Source organism: Hoplias malabaricus, chromosome 12 (genome assembly GCF_029633855.1).
Source record: "Hoplias malabaricus isolate fHopMal1 chromosome 12, fHopMal1.hap1, whole genome shotgun sequence".
Lineage (NCBI taxonomy): Eukaryota > Metazoa > Chordata > Actinopteri > Characiformes > Erythrinidae > Hoplias > Hoplias malabaricus.
In genome coordinates this window covers 18,388,111-18,395,576 of record NC_089811.1, presented here as the reverse complement: position 1 = coordinate 18,395,576, position 7,466 = coordinate 18,388,111, and positions in this window count along the sequence as shown.

The following is a 7,466-nucleotide window of genomic DNA, read 5'->3' as shown; positions in this document are numbered from 1 at the left end:
TCTTGTGGAGGAAAAAAATGAATGTGTTGAATATTTGTCCCCCTACGACGGAGTTTTAGGGCCACGGCGTTTAAAAAACAAAACAAGATTCCGAGAATAAAGTCAGAATTCTGAGAATTTTCTCGGAATAATTCGCTGTATAATGGAGCAGACACACAGTGTAATTGTGAAATAGAGTGTGTTCCTTAAGTCGTATTATGGTATAGATTTCAGGAATAAACACTCAGTTCTCTTCCACATCAAGACCACAATGTGATTAGTATTTAAACCCTGAATCGGTGCACGAAAATGATGGATCCAGAGCAGTGGATCTCCAGTGTACCCACGAGGCTCCATCGCGTTATGGCTCGGACTCGTACAATAAACTAAAGCCTTATGCATTGCAGTAAGGGGCTGCACTGACGGGGTCGTCATGTCGTGTGTATGGTTTAATAAATAATTCTGTTCACTTCACTGACTGCTTCTTTCACAACTCACTCATGGCGCACAGACTGTACATATTATACAGACTACATATTATAATAAATAATAACACAAACAGTGTTTCAGTGTACATACCTTTTTTACTCAATTATTCTGAGTTTATTTTTTCAGAATTATTCCGAGAATATTCTCAGAATTCTGACTTTATTCTCGGAATCTTGTTTTTTTTTTAGTTCCGCAAATGTCCTTCTATGCAGAATTGTACTTCAATTTTAGTAATGAATTATATATATATATTTATATTTATTTATATATATATATATATATATATATATATATATATATATATATATATATATATATATATATATATATATAACTACCGTCAGCAATAATTCAATAAATGTTTGCCTCATGGCATGAGATCCTGACGTTCCCCCACATTTTTTAGGACTACCCTGGGTGTCAGAAACAGCACAACTCAAACTGTAGTTGTAGCACCTTACATGTATTAATATCTCTCACACACAGGAATAACCAATGTTTTATTTCTGAAATTGCTTATGAAATGGGCCGTCACTAGGGGAGTTAACTTTAACTAGGCACGTCTGTGGTAATTGCCCTATAGCAGTATTCTTCGTAAGCAAAGCCACAAGGAGGTGCTGCCTGAATTAAAAAATTCGAATATCCAAGTAGAAAAAAACAACTAACTCATTATATAGAGGTATCTGTAAAATATACCGTCATAAGGTCAGTTTAACGTTTATCGTTTCAATTTCCTGATGGTTTGAGTCTAAATACAAATATAGGAAATTGGGTTTAGAACTTAATTTTGTCATCTGGTATATTAAGAAAATAATTGGTTTCCTTTGTTATTCCAATTTTCAAATTTTTCAATTTCTGCTCCTCAAAATTTAAAAAAAATTAAAAAATTACCCTTTATAACATTTTCTCATTTTCCCCTTTATTGAAATGAAAATGATAGGGCTCTCCCATCACAGCAGGGAAGACCAACCTGCTGTACCTCCCTGCACGTTAACCATAGACTGCCCACCAAACAGCGAACAATTTCTTTGTATTCAGACACATATCAGCAGTGTCAGCAGTTACACAATAAACATAAACAATTTGATTTTACTTTTTAATATCTGGAACACTGCATTTCATTCAGTTTATGGGGTTTGCTTTCTGGTTTAAATGTTAAAACACTTATTTTTTGACAAGTTTTGATTTTGTGATTAGACAGACAGGCTAAAACCAACCGTCTGCAAACTGCCTTGAAGCATCACCTAGGTTCAACTGTATTGAGACTGCGTCTTTGCCCCGAATTAAATGAAAATGTAGAAAAACAAAATCAGCCTGTTTCAACAACCTAATCAATATTAAATCATATTCAGATATGATAGCAGCAACACCTCAGATCTAAAATGTGGGTTACTCAATATAAGGTCACTAAAGTCAAAAGCAGTCATTGTAAATTATATTACAAGTGATCATAAATTTGATATTTTTCTGTCTCATGAAAACGTGGCTTAGACCAAATGAATATTCAGCATTAAAGACTATCACCCCTCTAGACTATAATTATTTATATAGGCCAGGATTATCAGGTAAAGGAGGTGGAGTATATGTAATTTACCAAAATACCCTAGATATCAGTCATAAACAATGTGACACCTTCACTTCTTTCAAGGTTCTTTCCACCATTATTACAAATCCGGTCACAAAAAAGGACGCATTTTTATTATGTAACATTTACAGAGCACCAGGGCCCTTGTGATAAAGCTCATCCCTTCACCACCACAAAGTGTAATGGTGGGAGGCATTCTCTGTGGGTAGAGTCGGGCGAGAGGCCTGAGATGATATAAGGTCGACTCGAAATAACACCGAGAGGTTCGATTTTTGGTTCCCTTCCACCTTTATTTACACACCAGACTTTATATTACTATTTACAATACATACACACGCGCTCCTTGAGAACAAAAAAAATTAACAAAATAAAAATTCTCTATTAGCAGAGACAAAAAAGGGTAATGACAACCAAATCAATTGAGTCTTATTATACACGTAAGTTATGCTTCTCTTGCCACGGTCTAGCAGAGTCTCCCTCTTTTACCCTTGTGTGGTATATATATAGGTAGCCCCGCCCCCTAGAATATACCATTCCCTTAAGAGGTAAAAGTTATTGTATCTTGGATACACAAGTTTCATAAACAATAAAAATAACAATGAACAGTACAGGTACAGGTAAGAAGTACAGGTAAGTATACATATAATGGTTTCTCTTGGTGATGTGTCACAGGTACTGTACATCATCACAGCCCTACTCAGAATTTCTAAAACAATTCAGTGATTTCGCTGCAAACCTAGCTGTGTGCAATGATAAAGATATAATTGTAGGAGATTTTAATATCCTTTTTGAGAAGGCAGATGACCCTCTAAAAAAGGCATTTACGTCAATCCTAGATTCTGTTGGTATTACCCAAAATGTAATAGGGCCTAGTCACTACTGTAGTCACACTTCAGATTTAGTTTTGACACTAAACCTTACTCACAAAATCTGACACATAGACAATCTTAATATCTTACCGCAAACCTCAGCTATCTCCAACCATTACCTAATTTCATATGAGTTACGTCTTAGCCAAAATATATGTATATCCCCTCGCTGTTCTACAAAGTGTTCAACAAACAGCACAGAAATTAGCAGAAATGGCAATCAACCAAGCTGCTAATGTTCCACTCTGCCTGGAAGGACATCCTTATAGAGTATAAAAATGCTCTCACTAAAGCTCAAACCTGGCCTCTCTGATCTACAATAATAAATATAATCCTAGAGTACTTTTCAGTGTGTTTTCCAGAACTGCAAAAAATCAGGCAGGGACTGAACCACAAATTCCAGCAACTCTCATGACTGAAGTTTTTATGGACTTAAATTGAAACTTAAACTAAAATATTTAAAATATATATTTTATATTATATTATAAAATATATAAAAAACTGAAAATATTAGACAACAAACTCAACCCACAGTATTATATTTGATCTGGCTGTCATCTGATGTAGCATAAAACATAACGTATTTGTAAAAAAATAAACTTGAAATTTTTACCCACTCTCACAGTTAGAACTAGAGAAGATTATCACCTCTGAAAACTGTACAATTCCCACAAAATTACTCAAAGTACTACCAGCTATTACGAATCCTCTTTTAACTATTGTAAACCCATGCCTTAGCCTGGGCCAGGTAACCAAACTTTTAAACTAGCAGTTATTAAACCTATGATCAAGAAACCAAATCTTGTTGCTAGCATATTGTCTTATTAGGGGCCTATTTCTAATCTACCATTTCTATCCAAGATCTGAGAGAAAGCTGTGGCCCAACAACTTTATATCTACATAAGAATAATATATTTGAAAAATTCCAATCTGAATTCAGGCCACATCATAGCACTGCGCAAGTTAAGATAACAAACGGTCTTCTTTCCTCTGATCAAGGCCATATATCCCTGTTGGTGCTTCTTGACATCAGCGCAGCTTTTGATACCACAATATTCTTCTTGAGAAGTTAGAAAACATGGTCGGAGCCACAGGGACAACCCTATCATGGTTTAAATCTTACTTAAAGGAACGTTATCAGTTCGTAAAAGTAAATGACTTATCTTCCAATTATTCTAAAGTAAGATTTGGAATTCTGCAAGGCTCTATTTTATGACCACTTTTATTTACATTATACATGTTACTGCTAGACACAGTTACAAGAAACCATGACATTAACTTTCACTGTTACGCAGATGACACGCAATTGTGCATATCAGCCAAACCCAAATTAAAGGAAATAGAGGACTGTGTAAAAGATGTGAAAGGCTAGATGTTGTGTAACTTCCTCCTTCTAAACAGTGTCAAATCAGAGGTCCTGTTATAAATAATTGATCAGATTTCATTTTAAATCTTGCTGACTTTCTAGTTAAATCTGGTTCATCGGCAAAAAATCTTGCCATCATAATTGATATGGATTTATCATTCGATCAACACATAGGCAGTACCACTAGGACAGCTTTTTTACTTCCTTGCAACATTGCCAAGATTAGAAATGTCTTATTCCTGCATGACGCAGAAACATTAGTACATGCCTTTATTATGGTGTATATTCAAATGAAGTGTAATTTAATGGCTACATATGCATATGATATTAAGTGTGTGCAGTAATGGAATAACTTATTGTTCTGAATTTGTGCATATATAGGGGTTTTTGTCTCTGTGAGAATGGGATGTTGGGGTAAGCTTTTTCCTTGGAGGTAGCAAGACAGGATGTCCTTACAATTTATATTTCTTTACCAGAACAGGAAATGATGTAAACAAAAGCCATACTATTTACCATATGTAGGCACAAACCAACCTATATAAGTTGAGAATGGGGGTGAAAATGTCAGAAGGCATTGGCTAAACTTCTCAACAAGCCATCCATTGGGGCTTTTCAAGATGCTGTTCTTTTCATTGTAATAAACCTGATTATTTGCAACTAAAGAATGGTGTCAGTGTAGAAGTCTTTTTCAGCACCTTCACAATACGGAAAATTAACAACAATTACTTCAAGGCTTGACTATTGTAACATACTACTGTCAGGATGTACCAGCAGCAATTTAAGCAAATTTCAGCTAGTTCAAAATGCTGCAGCCAGTAAAACTAGAAAATTTGAACATATCAGCCCAGTTCAATCATTACTTCATTGGTTGACTGTTAAATTCCGTATTGATTACAAAATTGTTATTAATATGTAAAGCTCTACATGGGCTCGCTCCTGAATAGCTACAAGATATTATTTCCTATTATAAGCCTCCACGATTACTCAGATCACAGATTGATGGATTTTTAATAATTCTCAGAATTCAGAAGGCCTCAGTTGGGGGAAAAGCTCTTTCTTATAAAGCCTCCCCAACTCTGGAATGATCTTCCAGAAAATGTTCAAGACTCAGACACAACCATAATCTTCAAATCTAGGCTAAAAACTAATTTGTTCAGTTTAGATTTTGGTAGTTAATGCTCCCCCATAGATAAAGGCAGCAGATCCAGGGGTCTATGGACACAGGGAATTATAGAAAACTGAGAAGCTGGTGCTGTCATCCCACTGCTTCATGCGCTTACTCAGGTTTGTTGAATCAGGCTTGTCCAATCACTACACAGGGATTACACAGGGAATTCAGACTTTGATAATGCATTTTATTATCATTTACTGACTTTATTTAACAAACAAAATTGATGTAGCCATTACATCGTCACTTACTGAAATAAGTACTAAGGTATATTAAATTTTGTCATTAAACTTTATTATTATTAGTTTACACAATGTTATCCTCCGACACCCACACCCATGTGTCTGGAATATAGCAAATTGTTTAAATACTTATTTTTTGTATTTACAACAGTAAATATATTAGTGAATATTTAAGTGTGTGTGTTCATTTGTTTTTGCAGGACTTACCATAAATTGCACTGAAATGTATCTCTGCAGTGGCAGAGTTGCACAACAGGTAGTGTTGCAGTCACAAAGGGGCCTAGGGTTATGGGTTTGAGTCACGCTCCGGAAGACTGTCCGTGAGGAGTTTGGTGTGTTCTCCCCGTGTTCGTGTGGGTTTCCTCTGGGTGCTACAGTTTCCTCCCTCGGTCCAAAAACGCATGTTAGTAGGTAGAGTGGAGACTCAAAAATGTTAATAGGTGTTAGTGAGTGTGAGGGGCTGGCACACCTCCGGGGCGTGTTTCCCACCTTGTGCACAGTGATCCCAGGTAGGCTCCGGACCCGCCATGACCCTGGATTGGATAAGCAGTTACAGATAATGAATGAATGATAAGTGTGTCTGTGTGTGTGTATGTGTCACCGTGTGAAGGACTGGCACAGCCTTCAGGGTGTGTCCCTGCTTTCCACCCAGTGATTTCGGGAAAATATCAAATATCAGTTAGCATTTAAACCTTAAGTGATTACATATTTTAATTGTAAAATTGTTATATCACATCATTACTGTTTAAATGCAACTGAAAGCGTCACTGACAAAAAAAAACGGAATAACCAAATACAAACTTCCTTCGTTCATTGTCTGTAACTGCTTATCCAGTTCAGGGTCTGGAGCCCACAGACACACCTGTTGCACCACCGTGCCACCATCCTCTTAGCATAATTAGTTTTATGTTTCCAAATATGGAACGTATCAGTAATAATCACTTTTAAATGCTAAAATTCAGACCATGCAGATAATGCTCTCAACAGATGGAGAGCTACATTCATGTCCTCATCAAAAAACATATAGATACTGACTGTATCCAGTTTATAAAGTTCTTTTAAATATTTCTTTGCTTTTAAAAATAAATTCCTTCTCAGCTTTGGCACCAATAACATTTACATATGCAGAATATTAGCCTTTGATCAGAACTCTTCTGTTCTTATCTGTTGCTTTTCTCTTGAATTCTTTTGACCCTTCTGAGCTATAAAATTATGGATCTATTTCAATCAGCCTTTTTTTTAATCAAAACACTGGAGACATCTGTGGGGAAGCAATTGAGCATTTCCTCAAATAACCTCACTGGATTCATGTGATGAATCACATATTGGGAATTATAATTAAAGGTATTTATAATTTAATTATTATAGGCATAATTAATTTGGGTTATAGATATTGCACACATCTCACAACCACACAATTCTAAATACACACATACACAAGCAGTGGGTAATGGTTGTGATGACAGCTTATGATTTGTTCAGCGAGTAAATTAAAAGGTAACCATCTGCACTATTGATAAGAGACAATGTAATATTTATCAGAAAACTAATTTGATGCAGACACGGGAAGAACACACCAAACTCCTCACAGCCAGCCACCTAGAGCAGGATTCGAAACCCCAACCCCAGGACTCTGGAGCTGTGTGACTGCGACACTACCTGCTACGACAGGAACAGAGATGAAGGAAATTCCTATTGCAGAGTCCTCAGCTTATGGATTAATTAAAGGAGTTTATTATAAAGATCAAGAATAAAGTTGTTTTGCCTG